Here is a 15,830-nt window from a genome sequence, read left to right as displayed (position 1 = left end):
ACCTACACATAAAACATAAATGATGAACATTAAATAGCAAAGAAAGGAAAATCATGCAGAGATTTTCTGGAAATACACGTGGTTTGAGTTGGTGGGGGGTTATGTGTGTGGGGCAGGGACCCGGGTATAATTTCCAACTCAGTGAGTTCCTGTCCTATTTTCCCCACACACAATGGGGAAGTTTTAACAGAAATCCAGCAAATTCACACGTGTCACCATGGAGTTAATTTAAATGGGATAGAGAGGGACTGGGGGCCCTTGCCGCCAGACTTTGGAGAGGGAAAGTAAAAACGGCCATGCAGGAAGCTGGCCAGCTGTGAACTTGACCAGATGTCAGAAGTGAAACTGACCACAGGGGAGCCAGAGGCTTGCTGGGAGGGCCAGGTCACAACCCCACGGCTCGCAGCCACCCACACGGCTTGCGAGGCACACCACCCCCCAGCACACAAGCACACACACAAGGTCTGGCTCCAGATGGCCTGGCGGGAGCCTGGCTGGTCCGGCCTGGAGTTGGGCAGGCCCCTCCCTTGTGGCTCTCCCAGGCAGGTCCCAACCCCAGCTCCTACCAGCCTGGCTTTGAGCCCTGCCTGGTCTGGGAGCTGCAGGGTTCCAGGCCCCGGGTCTGTGTCCCTCTCCCAGGCTGGCCTGGCAGCTGGTCCGAGCTGCTCGGCCTCTGCTGGTGGCTTGGCCAGGTCTTCTGATGGGCCTGACTCGTGGTTGCTAGGGAATGCCACGGGAGCCTTGCTTTCCCAGAAAGAACAGCAAACAAGCCTTCCTGATCTTGGGATCCTGGGAGGGGCCAGCCGGGCCCCAGCCAAGAGTTAGGCATGAGGTGGAGGGAAGCTGTCTTCCATCTCCCACCCCCAGGCTGTGAGGGTTGTGAGGAAGGTGGCGGGGAGGGGGCAGTGATTTAGAGCCGGTATAGGAAATGATCCTGGGTCTTGGGTAACCCCCAGTGTGATGGGGGAGACAGACTGTCTTGAGGAAGCCTCCCACCTAATAGGGGAGACACAGCCCCAGACTTGAAGATCCCTCTAATCTGGTGGGGGAGGCTCAATTCCTATCCTAGAAGAGCCCCCATTCTCATGGGGGAAATGCCTCTAATTAGGTGGGGGAGAGCTGGACGCTGCCTGTGGGAATAAGGAGACACAAACTCCTGTCTTCCACGATCTTATATACTTGAGGGGGTGGCAGCAGACAGCCCCTGTATGGTGTGCAGCGCCATGCTAGGGGTGAGTGGGGGCCCCAACCCAGACTCACCCCTACCAGGGGTTAGGGAAGGTTTGCCAGTAAAGAGACACTGAAGCTGAGCCCTATCGAAGTGGAATCAACAAGCCAGGGGAGGAGAGAGTTCCTGGCAGAAGAATCAGTGCAGCAAAGGCCCTGAAGAGAGAGAATAGAGCCCATGGGGCCTGGGGAGGGTCCTGTGCCTGCAGCCCAGAGAGTGAGTGGAAGGTCAGTGGGGCCAGACGGGGAAGGGCTTACAAAGAGACTCGTTGAAGCATCTGGACTAATCTTAGAACAGTGGGGAGCCACTGACGGGGATTAAGCAGCGGGTGCCGTAGACAGATTTCCATCTTAGAAAGCACCAGCTCTGGCTGCAGTGTGGAGGGTGAGGGTGGGCAGGTTAGGTGGGCCAGGAGGTGGAAGTCAGAGGTAAAGGATGGGCCACAGGGATGGCGAGAAGAGGGCATTGAGAAAGCTCCGCATAGCATGCAGGACTGGGTAGGAGATGTGGAGGTGACTGACACTGGCCTCGGGCTTCTGGGGGTAGTGGAGCAGAGAGCCTGAAAGACATCGTACCAGAGATTCGTACCTCCCCCACCACATTGCGGAGAAACCCCCTCTGCCCTCCTTCAGCCTAACCTCCATCCTTCCTTCTCTAATTCCCCTGCAAGGGCAAAAATGCTTCATCGGCTCCCCATCTTTAATGTGGCCCCGGAGGCTGCGTGAGGCCCCTGCCCATCCCTCCAGACTCACCGCCTTGCTCCAGCTGTCCTCTTCCTCAGTCTCTGCTCTTCCCCAAACCAGCCCCCTCACAATTCTCCAAGCTTCAAGCCACAGGGCCCTCTAGCCACAGGGCCTTTGCATAGGTTGTCCTTTCTGTAAGACTCTTTCCCCTTCTTTCTCAAGTTACCTCCCAGTTCAGTGCTTCCTTGGGGAAAAGCTCTCACCACACTCTGGATACAAATCAAGTTTCTTGAGTCCAGGTTCAGAGCACATCAAGTTCCACTCCTTTTCTTTAGACCACTTATCTCTCTTTGCAATTAGGCACCCGTCTGAGTGATTATTTGATTACTGTAAACTCCAGGAAACCAGAGACAGGGTCTGGTTTTGCTCACCATCTAATCCTGTGCACCTTGCCTGGTATACAGCTAACACCCAGTAAAAATCTGTTGAATAAATGAATGAACGTGGTCTAACGTAGCACTGTCCGATAGAAATATACTGCAAGTGACATACGTGATTTTCAATTTTTTAGTAGCCACATTACAAAAGTAAAAGAAACAGGTGAGAGGAGCATAATAATATATTTTATTCCGCCCAATATATCCAAGATATCTTTTCAACATATAATCAACATTTTAAAATTATTGATATTATATGTTACTTTTTTTCTGCTAAGTTTTCACAATCCAGCGTGTATTTTACTCTTACAGCACAACCCAGTTCGGATTAGACCCACTGCAAGTGCTCAGTAGCTACATTTGGCTAATGGCTGCCACGTCGGGCAGCTAGCTCTAGAGTCAGACCTCATTCTGAGCCCCCAGTGGGCTCAGAGGACAGATAGGTGTTCCCTGGCTTCTTCCTGTATCATCAGTCTGCTTGGGCCCGAGGCCTATTGTTCTCCCCTCCCCATCCCCAAGGCTCTCTCCTCTCCACTCTTTGTCTCTTTCATTCTCTAGGTTACAGAATGATACCATCTTTGTCTGCTCATCAGGGCCCCTTCTCTTCCCCTAATGCCTCCCTCCCCTCTTTCATCCTGTGCAATGAAGCTGAGATGAGACTTGGAACAATAGGAAAGGCCTCTCCACCCAGAGGGGAGGGGCCTGATGGGGGCCACTGAGGCTGTGCTCCAGGGGAAGAAGGGGCTGAGCCAGAGCTGGGGTCATAAGACATCTCCCATGATGCTCTGGGCTGTGGGGTTTGGTGACCATATGCCTGGGGGAGGCAGCTCCTCTGATAATGCAAAGCAGATTCCGCTCAGTTTTGTGGCAGCTGGTGGGCAGAAGGCCAGAGGACAGGACTGAGTCCCCAGGCATCTGGGTTCAGAAGAGCTGAGGCCGGGAGGGCTCCTTCAGCCTCCAGCCCCCTGACTCCCTCCAACGCCCCTGCCCTCGTGCTGACCCCTCCCAACTACACCAGGCTCCCCTGGGCCCCACCCCAGGCTCCAGATCACCCTCCAACTCTATCAAAGACCCCCAGTTCTCAGCACACATCCTTGGGATCTTTGGTGCAACGTCCTCATTGAGCAGGGCCTTCTTCTCCAGGCAGACCCGGGGTAGGGCTGTTCATCTCCACGTGCAGGGTGATTCCTCCCAGGCCCCACTGAAAGTTAGGGCTTTCCACACCCCAGTTCTACCTATTCCAATCCTCCAGTCGTCTCAGAGGCGAGGCCAGGATCATCTTTCTAAGGCTCTGTCATGGAAGGACGTTAAGGAACCTTCCAACTCTCAGTCCCCATTCCTCCCAGGGCACTCAATCCTGCCCTCTTCCCACAGCATCTGGGCACTTCCCCATTCCTGCGCTCCCTTCCCGGCAACTCCTGCTCCGGCTGTTTCCAACAACATTCCCAAAGGGCTCCTGGGAGAGGTGGGATTGGGTCTCCTCCCTGGGTGGGGACTGCTCCCTTTGGAAAAGTCTGGGAATGCGCCCATCCCCCTCCTATCTTCTAGTGACTCATAGAATCTAGGGGTCCTTCTGTGTCATCCAGGAGCCTGTCGCCCTCCTGAGAAGCCCTCAACACTCTCTAGCCTGGGCCTGGGGCTCAGCGTCCACATTCCAGGGGCCCGGCCCCACCCCAGGGCCTAAGGCTTCAATCAGCACTCCAGATGGTTCTCATTCTACGCCTACGCACCTTGGGATGCCAGCGGTCCACATCAGATGTGCGGGCCAGGGGCACGGGGCAGCCAGGCCTCCATTTGTCGACCCTGGACCCACAGGAGATCACACGGTGACCTCCTGGAAGATGATGCCGAGGGCTCCGAAGCCAGTCACCTGGGAGCTCCCCTCTCTTCACTCTGCGTACCAGTTCGGATTTCTCATGTTGTAAAAGGGAGAAAACCCAACTCAGGGTTGTTTACGGGAATTTACTGTCCGTCTGAAGTGAAAGGTGCAGGGGTAGGGCTGGCTCTAGGCACAGCTTGATGCAGAGATTCAAACAACATCCTACCACCCAGTTTCTCCGTCCATCTCGTGCCTCCTTTCCTCGCACAAGACTCTTTCCTTGCGGTGATAAGACGGCTGCGCACCTTCAGACTCATGCCGTGAGCATCCGGCGAGTCTCCAGGCGTCCCTGGTTCTGATTGGCCCATCCGGGGAATGGCGATCACTGATTGGGTAAGGTGGACGTCACATGCTCCATCCACAGGAGCGGGGGTGTCGCCCCGCCTGAGGCACTGGGAGAGTGGGGGAAACTGAGGCACAGTCACCAAAAGGGGACCCCAAAAACAACAAATGTAAGGCTCCAGCCTAGATCAACACTTGGGCTCTTCCCTCTTCACCAGGCAACCTGAGTGAGACGCCACCCCCCGCAGACCGAGTGCGTCTTTCTGGTCAGAATCGCCATGAAACAGCAGGGACATCCTATGCGAGGACTTGAATGCCAGGCTGAGGAATTTGGACTGATCAGGGAGCTACGGAGGTTGTCTGTTCTGGAAGGAGAGGCAGGGAAGACCAACTGCGAGGTTGGTGCTTTGGGCAAGGGAGCTAGCAGTGGGGAAGAAAAGAGGGGAGCAATTCAGGAAATATTAAAAAGAGAGAATGAACCTGCCTTGGCACAGGAGCAGATGGGAAATAGTAAGGCAGAGAGAGTACATGACTCCCAGTCTCCAGCTTTAGCAACCGAGGGGATGATGGTGCTGTTCACAGAGATAGATCCCTGGAGGAAGACCAGGCTCTCGAGGAAGATCAAGACGTCCATGTTGAAACAGAAACAAGAGTCATAGATACAGAGAACAAACAGGTGGTTGCCAGAGGGGAGGGGAGTGAGAGGAGGAGAGAAATAGGCGAGGGAGATTAAGAGGTGCAAACTTTCAGTTATAACATAAAATAGTCTGGCTTCCCTGGTGGCGCAGTGGTTGAGAGTCCGCCTGCCGATGCAGGGGACACGGGTTCGTGCCCCGGTCCGGGAAGATCCCACATGCGGTGGAGCGGCTGGGCCCGTGAGCCATGGCCGCTGAGCTTGCGCGTCCGGAGCCTGCGCTCCGCAACGGGAGAGGCCGCAACAGTGGGGGCCCACGTACCACAAAAAAAAAGAGACATACAACATGATAAATATAATTAACACTGCTGTGCGTTATATATGAAAGTTGTTAAGACAGTAAATCCTGAGCTCTTATGACAAGGAAAACATTTTTTCTATTTCTTTAATTTTGTAACTATATGAGATGATAGATGTTCACTAAACTTATTGTGGTAATCATTTCATGACATATGTAAATCAAATCATTACTCTGGACACCTTAAACTTATATGGTGCTGTATGCCAATGATATCTCAATAAAACTGGGAGAAGAAAGTTCCCATGTTGAGCTTGAGAAGCTTGTGGGACATTCAGAAGAGAAAGGCACGTGGCTTTTTTTTTTTTTTTTTTTTTTTTTTTAATCAGGAGCAGGGAAATTCGAGGGCTACAGTGGAATACTTAAAAATCATCTGCCGTTCACTAGGTGAGGTCCCTGGGAGAGAGAGCCCTTGGGGGTAGTCCTGCTTAGGTGACCAAGGAGAATGTGGAGGCAGAGATGATCTCGAGGGGCCAGTCAGTGTGTTGAAAGGCCTGGATCTTGCAACATCAAGGGAGCCTAAGAAAGGAGCATGTTTCTAGGAGTAACAGCAGGTGATTCCCAATGCACGTGCTGCAGGGAGGCCTGGGAGGGAGAGGCTGGGAGAGCCAATGGATTGGATCTTGAGAGTGCAGGAGACGGACGGCAGTGGTCCGAGGAGAGGCTGGCAGGTGAGATAGTAGAGACGCCCCTGTATAACTCTCCTAGAAGCTTGGCCGTGAGGGGGAGATAGGGCTTGCCCTGGGACAAGGAGGGGCTTCCCTGGGGGGAGGGAGAGGGAGGACGTGATCTCCATGCTCAGGGAGCTTTGAGGGGTAAAGCCAGGCTGCCTTGAGCCGTCCCTCCCATCTTGGACTCCGCAGCCTAGTTCTACCCGCTCAGCCCTTCTGTGTGGCCTTGAGGGTCCAGGCCAGCTGAAGAGGGGTCAGCTTTGGTCCTCAGGGTCCTGCTCCTCTTGTTGCCCCGATCATTTTGCCCTCTACCCCCACCCATTCTTCAGACCCCTCACCTCCAGCTCATCGCCACTGATGCAGGATTAATTAGCAAGAATCAGTGCCTGGTTCTCAAGGAGTTCAAAGTTCAGTTAAAACGAAGAGGGAAATTGTCTAACAATTCTACGTGGGATTGGATTCTGCCAGCAGAACCACAACCTAGATCCTCTGTTGAAATGCCTCCTCTTTGAGACTTTAATAAGCAGCCGTGAGGCCCTGCGAGTGAGAGCCTCACTCCATCCCTTCCAGGGCTGAGGAAGCTGCCAGAGTTACATTAGGTTCATGCAGAAGCTACCTCGGCAGCTCCGGGCACCACGCCCCACCTCTTCCTGGGGTAACACATGGGCTGGGCACGTGCCCAGAGAGTGCCACATGCCTGTCAGGCTGGGGCCTGCTTCACGCCTCTCCAGGGAGGCTGCCAGAAACCCTGGACCAGGGCAAACCCAGAGTGGTGACTCAGGTGAGGGGCGGGGCGGCGAGGGAAGGCTGCGGTCTAGGCCAGGTTGTGGGGCCTGGCCAGCCAGGGGAAGGGGAAGGAGCACAGGCGCCAGGGGCAGGGGCTTGGCCCCCTATCTGGGAGCGTGCTCGTGCCTCCCTTGGCAGGAGGGCCGTCTGCTTGGCGTCGAGGCTATCTCGGGCTGACCAAACAGAGTTGATGCCCTGAACGCCAGGCAGCCCCTGTCAATGAAGAGCTTCCACTGAGGACAAAGCGCAGCCACAGTCCAGCCTGCGGCCAGGATGACGGTGGAGGCGGGGTGGGCTGGGGTTTGTCGGTGGGAACTAGAGCCCGATCCTCTGGACTCGGGGCCCCACGTCTGGCCTCACGGTGGGGGAGAGGCCCTGGAGCCCCTGGGGACCCTCGGGCCTAGGGGCCGACCAGAGCCACTGAGGGGGCTGAACTGAGCAACACAGCTGCCTGTTAGCCAGGGCCTCTGGGGACCATGCTTATAACAGATGACATTCGTCCAGCATTTTAAAGTTGACAAAGCACTTTCACAGCTGTAATTTCACGTGATGGGCTCATGAGTCCTCCCAGAGAGGTATTACTGGACCCACTTTACAGATGAGACAACTGAACCCCAGAGATTTGCCCAAGGCCACCTGATAGGAAGTGGCATAGCCCACCTGGGAGCCACATCTACCCCCAGCGCCCTTGTCTCCTGTCCTGCCCCCACCTCGGCGCCCCCCGCCCCCGCAATGCACCAGGCTGCCTCTGCTGCCAACGGGATGAGGGTGGAGGTGGTTGTGCTGGGGGTGATGTGAGGACGAAGGGCGGGGGCAAGGGGCTGGTCTGGGGAGGCAGGGAGGCTGGAGTGGGGACTGGAATTCAGATGGGGAATGGGGGCTGAAGATAAACTCCGACCCCATTTAGGTACTTCCAGAGGCTCACCCCCCTTCCAGAACCCCCTGCCCCCCCCTGCAAAGAGTGGCAGGCACAGCTGCAGCCCATGAGGGGAAGAAAGGGGATCCCCGTTTAGAGCCCGGTATCTTCACATTGATGCGCAACCAGCACCCCTCCCCTCTCCCCCCGGCCCCCCATCCAGGCTGCAGGAGGCTGGCGCCACAGGGAGCCTGGCACAGAGCCACACGGGCCAGGCTTGGTGGAGGGGGCAGAAGACCAGCCTGACCACCCTGCAACCCAAGGCCCCCCCTGGGGGACCTCTGCCTGGGCCCCTCTGCCCATCCCCAGCTGCCCACCTCTCTGACCGGCCACTGAGAGTCCTCAGAGCTTGAGTTTCAGTCTGGGATTTGCACAAGTCCACCCTTTTGGGCACTCCTGCCCCTCCCTACCCTGGGCTCTGTTGGGTCCTGCTGGGTAACCCCACAGGGACCCTCCCCGGGTCCCTGAAATGAAGCCCCAAGGCCAGAACACTCTTCCCACCTTTGCTGCTGGTTGTTTGGACTCCAGTACCCAAGGGACACAAGTGTGACCTTTAGAGTCACACAGTCCTGGGTTCAAATCCCAGCTTGGCCACTTACGAGCCCTGGGGTCTTGGGCAAGGCAGTCGCACGTTCTCACCGAGCCTTTGTTTCTCGGCTGTAGAGTGGGAACACGTAGCAGCTCCCTTGGAGGTTTGCTGTAAAGCTGAAAGCATATGTATGTGCGATTAGACTGGCACAACCCTGGCTCACAGATATTAGAATCACTGTCATCCCCCGCCCCCGCCCCAGCTTTAGAGGCCCCACAGGAACCCTCCCTGCCCTTCCAGCTTATCGCCCACCCTTCAGCCAGACTGGATGACTTGTGTCCCCTGAGTCCAGCCTACGCTTCCCAGTTGGGGCTTTTACTGCTGCGCCTGCGTCCTGGGGGGCCCTCTCCCCAGCTCTGCCTGTGGCCACATCCCTTTCCCAGCTCCTCCTGGAATTGCTCCCAGATCTCCCTCTCCCACTGCAGGCAGGATATCTCCTTGGCACTGCAGAGAATGGACTCTACTCCATTTTGGGTCCTTGCTTTATCTTTCATTAACCTATAAGCTGACTCATCTCTGCAACCCTCCCTATCTCCATGGGGGGCTTCCCCACCCCCATCCCCCACCCCAGTGCCTGTGCACAGTAGGTGCCCGAAAGCCTATGGAGTGCTGACTGCGTTCCTCCTCCGTGGAGCAAGTCCAGCCCATCTCCCTCCAACCTCCTTGGACCCACTTCCACACGGGGCCATCACCCCATCCAGCGAGGACAGAGCATTGCCATTCCAAGGGAACTTGGAACCCAGCTGCACTCGGATATGATAAAGAGAGCGGGAAGATGGAGAAAGCAGCATGTTGACGGGAGTCAGCCCTGTGACTTAATCCAGCTTGACACGGTTGTGCAAAGGCCATTCACGGGTTGTCCCTCTGGCTCCAACCAGGCCAGCAGCTCACACCTTCCCCCATTCTCGGCTGTTGACGTGGAGGCGGGAGAAGCCACCCACAGACGCCAACCTGCAAGACAGACAGAGCCTGGGCCTCCATGCAGGGGCTAGGTGTAGGCTGTAGGGTTGGGGCGAGCAAAGTCACGGATGATCGCTGAGCTGGGCTGCAGCTGACACAGGACTGGAGACGAATGCATGAGACACCTGTCTGCCTTCTGGGCTGCTCTCCCCCTCCATTCCCCACTCCAACCTCTTTCAGAGTTTTACTAAAGTCCCTTCTTCGTTTCACCTGAACTGTAAGCTCCTTGAGAACAAGGGACTGGCTCTTACCCCCTCACCCAGCGCTGTGCCTGATGAACAACTATTAGTACAATCACCCCATTGTAAAGATGAGGAAACTGAGGCTCAGAGACATATAGTGACTCATAAAGTCACACCATGAATGCACAGCAGAGATGGGAACCCATCTGTGACCTTGGGCCTCCATTATTCTGGACTCTTCTCAGAGTCCCCTTTGCGGGGCAGGTTCTCAAGGGCAAGATATTCTCTACAAACGAACTCCTGAAGCCAGCAAGTTCTGGAGGATTCAGGGGCAGAAAGCAGGCTCCTTCCTCCCCACCCATGCACTCCTAGTGATTTCGGATGCACGCAGCAGTGAGTGGTAGCTTTACAGTAAGCAGCAGCAGCAAACGGTAGCTGGAAGCAAGATCTTAGTTCCCTGACCAGGAGCCCTAACAGCTAGACCTCAGAGGCCAGGGGCTAGGGCCTAAATCTCCAGTCCTTGCCTGTGTTGACAAGAATGAATTCAGGGCTTCCCTGGTGGCGCAGTGGTTGAGAGTCCGCCTGCCGATGCAGGGGACACGGGTTCGCGCCCCGGTCCGGGAAGATCCCACATGCCGCGGAGTGGCTGGGCCAGTGAGCCATGGCCGCTGAGCCTGCACGTCCGGAACCTGTGCTCCGCAACGAGAGAGGCCACAATAGTGTGAAGCCCGCGTACCGCAAAAAAAAAAAAAAGGAATGAATTCTGACTAGGAGGTGGAAGGTAATGAGAAAAGTAAAACATTTATTGGAAAAGCAGAGTACGTGGGGAAACACACACGGGCGAACTCTGACAGTCATGCCTTTGGGAAGTTTAAATCCTTTATAAAGGGGAAGTTTTCTGGGTCTTTGTCTTCCCTCTGGCCAATTGTCTTGTTTTGTCGTGTCTCCCACCCCCCCCACCCCCACCCCCCCCCCACCCCCACCCCCCCCACCCCCCCCCCCCCCCCCCCGCTAATTTGACTCAGGACCCACCCCACCACCCCAGCTGCACACACACCTGTCAGCCAAGGTGGATCTCGCCGCAAAGGCATCTGGGAAAAGCAAGACTCATTACGGCCTGGCGTGCCCTGATTTTTGACCCCCAAGGAGACTTTTTTGCGCATTTGTAGTGTCTCCCTTGCCCCAAGGTGGGGGGGTGGTAGGTGATCTCTTGATCCTTTACTCAGACGAGGTTTAGCCCCTCTTTGTTCCTGCCGTGGCTGTTATCTTAAGGTGTCCAGAGGAGACAAAGCCTGGGTGTTTACCCTATTCCTGTTGTTACTTCCATTTCGGAGAGTAAACAGGAGGCTGATTGCAAATGCCTACCTGGAGCCCACCTATCTCCTGTCTCAGGAAATGCAAACAGGAGGCTAGTTTGTAAGTGTCTGGCCTGAGGCCCACTTTTCTCCTGCCCCAGGAAACGTAAACAAGGGGGCCATTTGTAAATGTCTAACCTGGAGCCCATCTATCTCTCGCCTCACCAGGTCTCCGAAAGTCATCTCCTAGCTTTGGAGGCCCTGAGCAAGGTCACTGGCCACTGGCCAGAAGGGACTCCTCGTTCCTGTTTTTTTCAACAAACCCCTAGTCTCCCTCCCTCCCTGCCTTGGCTCTGATGAGGAGGACCTGAGGCCCTTGGCGGGGGTGGGGGTGGGGGGTGGCCGTGAGCCAGCCAGTGATGCCTGTGGAAGGCGACTCTGGGGTCTGGCTCCCAGGTTCCAGTCTTTCTGGCACCCGGGGCCATCCCTATATAAATAGCAAAGGGCCGCCCTCTCCCTTCTGCCCGCCTCAGGTCTAACCTCGGTGTCTTCTGCAATTTGGAGCAGACAAAAATTACTGGCAACAACTGTTAAGAAGCCCCCAGAGTGATGGGAAAGGCATGATTCTGGTCTCTAGTCAGTTCCCAATCTGATGGCAGAAACAGGTCGCACTTGGAGTCGGCAGAGAGAGGAAGAGCAGTGGGCCTCGATGCTGGGCAGGGGTGGGGTGGGCAGAGGGATGGCGACCTGTGTGAGCCGAAACGGGCTCGCAAGAAGGGCTGGGCCGGGAATTTTTGGCCGGAGGAAAGGCCTGGGGAGACCCAGCGGCCGGCGTGGGTGGGGGCTGAGGCGCCTGCCAGGACTGGCCCATGGAGCAGGGTGGCTGAGCGGCTGGGGGAGGGTAGGACCCCGGTGCTGGAGGGCCTCCTCCTCCTGGACCCGGCTCCGGAGGCTCCAGCCGGGAAAACTAGGCCTGTGGGCCCTCCCCCTTCCCAATCCTCGGGTGCTAAAACGCCCTCGACATTTACGACTTCAAGAGGGTAAAGATCCTGAGAAATGAATCGCAGACCATATGGATTTGTTAACTGGGTTAAAAAAAAAAAACAAAAAAATCCTTCTAATTAGGCCGGGAAAAGCCATTGGCCTGGGTCTCGAGGCCCCTGGATTCAATTAGAGCCCGGCCTCCCCCACGCGCGGGGCCCCACGCACAAGGTCCTCCCCGCCCCCTCCAGGCGCGGGTTCAGAGGTGCCTGGAGAAGGGGCGGTCCCGGCAATGTTGTTTTTCACTTGGGATGAATTCGATGTTAAATCCCCTGCGGCTGTTGGAGTCTTCAGCGCCCAGTCTTCCCCCACCCGGCCCCCTAGGCTACTGTCTCTGAGAAGAGAGGTTTTGGGACGGGACCTCCTTGGAGCCCCCTTCTCTCTCTGCCGGGAAAAACTTCTTTACATCAGACTAAAACTGAATCATCGAGCAAGTTGAAAGGTGGAATTATGGGTATTTAACCCCCAAAATGTTTTTAAGAGTTGGAGTAAGACTTTTTCTACGATATATGGAAACGAGCCCGAAGAAGCCCCTAACTCCTCCACCTGTGCTCTGGGTTCTCTCGGAGTCAGTCCCCTCAGTCTATAAACACGCTCCCGCTTCCCGCATCCTAGGACACCTTCTCTGAGCCCGAGACCCTCTCAAGCCTCTGTCCTCTCGCCTTCCCCGTCTAACTCCAGATGCTGGGAGAAAGAAGTTCACCCCCTCCTCCCTCCCACCCTCAACCAACCCTGCTGACCTCCACCTCCCCACCCCCGTCCCGCCCCAAGCTGGCCTCCCTCCTTGTGGGACCCCTTGGGTGCTCCCAGGCTTCACCCTCCCAGCCTCCCTGCCCCTGTGCTCCAAGGGCCTGGTTGCCCCTGAAACGCTGTGCCCCCTGAGCTGCCAGGACACAGCTACCTCTCCACCTGCTCCTCTGCCCAATGACTGCCCCAGGACCAAAGCACTGGGTCCCCTTCTGGGCCTTTTATTCTCTCTAGCCCTGCTGTCTTCCTGGCTCACGTCCCCACTCTAAATGGCTCCCAAGTCTGTTACCTCAGCACCATCTGTCTCCTGATTTCCTCAGCTTTCTGGTTGCCTGTAAACACTGCCTTTTGCATGTTCTACTCATACCTCCAGCTCAACGTGCTCAAAATGCAACAAGAATTCGTTCTTTATCTACATCACCCCTCCAAAACCAAAGCAACAATAACAAAAGTTCCTCCCTCAGAGCTCTGTATTGTTTTTTAATATATATACGTATATAATTCAAAAAGCAGTTTTAGGGCTTCCCTGGTGGAGCAGTGGTTGAGAGTCCGCCTGCCGATGCAGGGGACACGAGTTCGTGCCCCGGTCCGGGAAGATCCCACATGCCGCGGAGCGGCTGGGCCCGTGAGCCATGGCCGCTGAGCCTGCGCGTCTGGAGCCTGTGCTCCGCAACGGGAGAGGCCACAACAGTGAGAGGCCCGCTTATCGCAAAAAAAAAAAACAAAAAAACAAAAAACGGAGAGGAGGACCTCAGATTGGGACAGGGAGAATTGTTTTTCTCTTTAATCTCTTCTGTTTAATTTTTTAACCATATGCATATATTGCTTAGTTAAATTATAAGTGTTTAAATAATTTTCATTATAAATTTCAACTGAAGAATTTTTTTTTGGTTTTCTTTAAATTTTTTTCTTTATTGAGGTATAATTGACATATAATAAACTGCACATATTTTAAAGTATGCAACTTGGTAGTTTTGACATATGTATACAACTGTGAACCTCTCACCATAATCAGGATAGAGAATGTATCCATCACCCCTAAAAGTTTCCTTATGCTCTTTTTTTCTTTTTTTAATATATATCTTTTTCTAAATTTATTTATTTATTTATTTTTGGCTGCGTTGGGTCTTCGTTGCTGTGCGCGGGCTTTCTCTAGTTGCAGCGAGCAGGGGCTACTCTTCGTCACGGTGCGCGGGCTTCTCATTGCGGTGGTTTCTCTTGTTGCAGAGCACGGGCTCTAGGCACACGGGCTTCAGCAGTTGTGGCCCACAGACTCGGTAGCTGTGGCTCACGGGCTCTAGAGCACAGGCTCGGTAGCTGTGGTGCACGGGCCCAGCTGCCTCGCGGCATGTGGGATCTTCCGGGACCAGGGCTTAGAACCCTTATCGCCCGCACTGGCAGGCGGACTCCCAACCACTGCACCACCAGGGAAGTCCTCCTTTTGCTCTTTTAAATCCCTCCTTCCCGTTACCCCCAGTGCAGTTACTGATCTGCTTTCTGTTACCATAGGTTAGTTTCTGTTTTCTAGAGTTTTCTATAAATGGGATCATCTAGCATGTGCCAGGTTTTTTGCTTGCTTGTTTTTTGGTCTGGCTCCTTTCACTCAGAATAATTATTTTGAGGTTCATACATGTTGTTGGCAGTATCAGTAGTTTATTCCTTTTTATTGCAGTGTAATATTGCATTGTACTTCAGTTTGTTTATCCACTCAATTGTTGAATGAAACATTTGTGTTGTCTCCAGATTTTGGCTACTACAAGTAAAACTGCTGTGAACTTCCATGTGTAAGTCTTTGTATACCTTTTTTAAAATTAATTAATTAATTGTTTATTCTTTTATTTTATTTATTAATAGTTTATTCTTCTATTTATTTATTTAGGCTGCATTGGGTCTTCATTGCTGTGTGCGGCTTTCTCTAGCTGCGGTGAGCAGGGGCTACTCTTCATTGCTGTGCACAAGCTTCCCATTGCGGTGGCTTCTCTTGTTGTGAAGCATGGGCTTAGTTGTTCCACAGCACGTGGGATCTTCCCGGACCAGGACTCGAACCTGTGTCCCCTGCACTGGCAGGCAGATTCTTAACCAATGCGCCACCAGGGAAGCCCTGTATATCTTTTTATATTCTCTTTTCTCTTGATAGACACGTCAGAGTGGAATGGCTGGATCATATGGTAGGTGTATACTTAACTTTTAAGAAACTGTCAGTTTTCCAAAGTGATTGTACCATTTTACATTCCCTTAACCGTGTATGAGAGTCCCAATTCCTCCATATCCTTGCTGACACTTAGTATAATCAGTTTCTAATTCTAAAATTTTAGCCATTAATAGGTAAGTTGTGGTATCTCATGGTAGTTTTAATTTGCATTTCCCTAATGACTAATATTGTTAAGCAACTTTTCATATGCTTATTTTCCATCTATATATCTTCCTTAAAAAAAAATCTCTTCAGATCTTTTGCCCACTTTTTTATTGGTGCTATGCGGCTGCTTCCCACTAGCTATTTGTTTTCTTACTGTTTTGAGAGTTCTTTATGTATTTCTAGATTCAAGTCCTTTATGAGATATAGGCTTTAGAAATATTTTCTTGTCTTTAAAAAAAAATAAACTTTTGCAGTGGTTAAGAATCCGCCTGCCAATGCAGGGGACACAGGTTCGATCCCTGGTCTGGGAAGATCCCACATGCCGTGGAGCAGCTAAGCCCGTGCACCACAACTACCAAGCCTGCCCTCTAGAGCCCATGAGCCACAACTACTGAAGCCCGCGTGCCTACAGCCTGTGCTCTACAACAAGAGAAGCCACCGCGATGAGAAGCCCGCACACTGCAACGAAGATCTAATGCAGCCAAAAATAAATAAATAAAACACATAATTTAAAAAAAAAAGCTTTTAATTTTAGAATAGTGTTACATTTACAGAAAAATAGTGCAGAGAGTTCCCACATATCCCACACCCAGTTTTCCCTGGTACATTAATATTTGTAACATTTGTTACAATTAATAAACCAATATTGCTACATTAATATTAAGGCCCATACTTTATTCAGATTTCCTTACTTTTTATTTAATGTCCTTTTTCTGTTTCAATATCCCATCCATGACACTACATTAGTCTTCTTAGGCTTCTTAGGCTGTAACAACTTCTCAGACT

General features: G+C 53.3%; 1 long non-coding RNA gene across 1 annotated transcript; it reads left to right on the top strand.

The window, feature by feature from the left end:
- The first annotated feature begins 14,431 nt into the window (after nt 1–14,431).
- LOC307177141 lies at nt 14,432–14,856 on the top strand. Its single transcript, XR_013824989.1, has 3 exons — nt 14,432–14,472; nt 14,568–14,612; nt 14,826–14,856. It is a non-coding gene; the product is annotated as an uncharacterized lncRNA (long non-coding RNA).
- The last annotated feature ends 974 nt before the right edge of the window (nt 14,857–15,830 follow it).

This window comes from Stenella coeruleoalba, assembly GCF_951394435.1.
Source record: "Stenella coeruleoalba genome assembly, chromosome: 19".
Lineage (NCBI taxonomy): Eukaryota > Metazoa > Chordata > Mammalia > Artiodactyla > Delphinidae > Stenella > Stenella coeruleoalba.
This window is presented reverse-complemented; position numbering and strand designations above follow the sequence as displayed.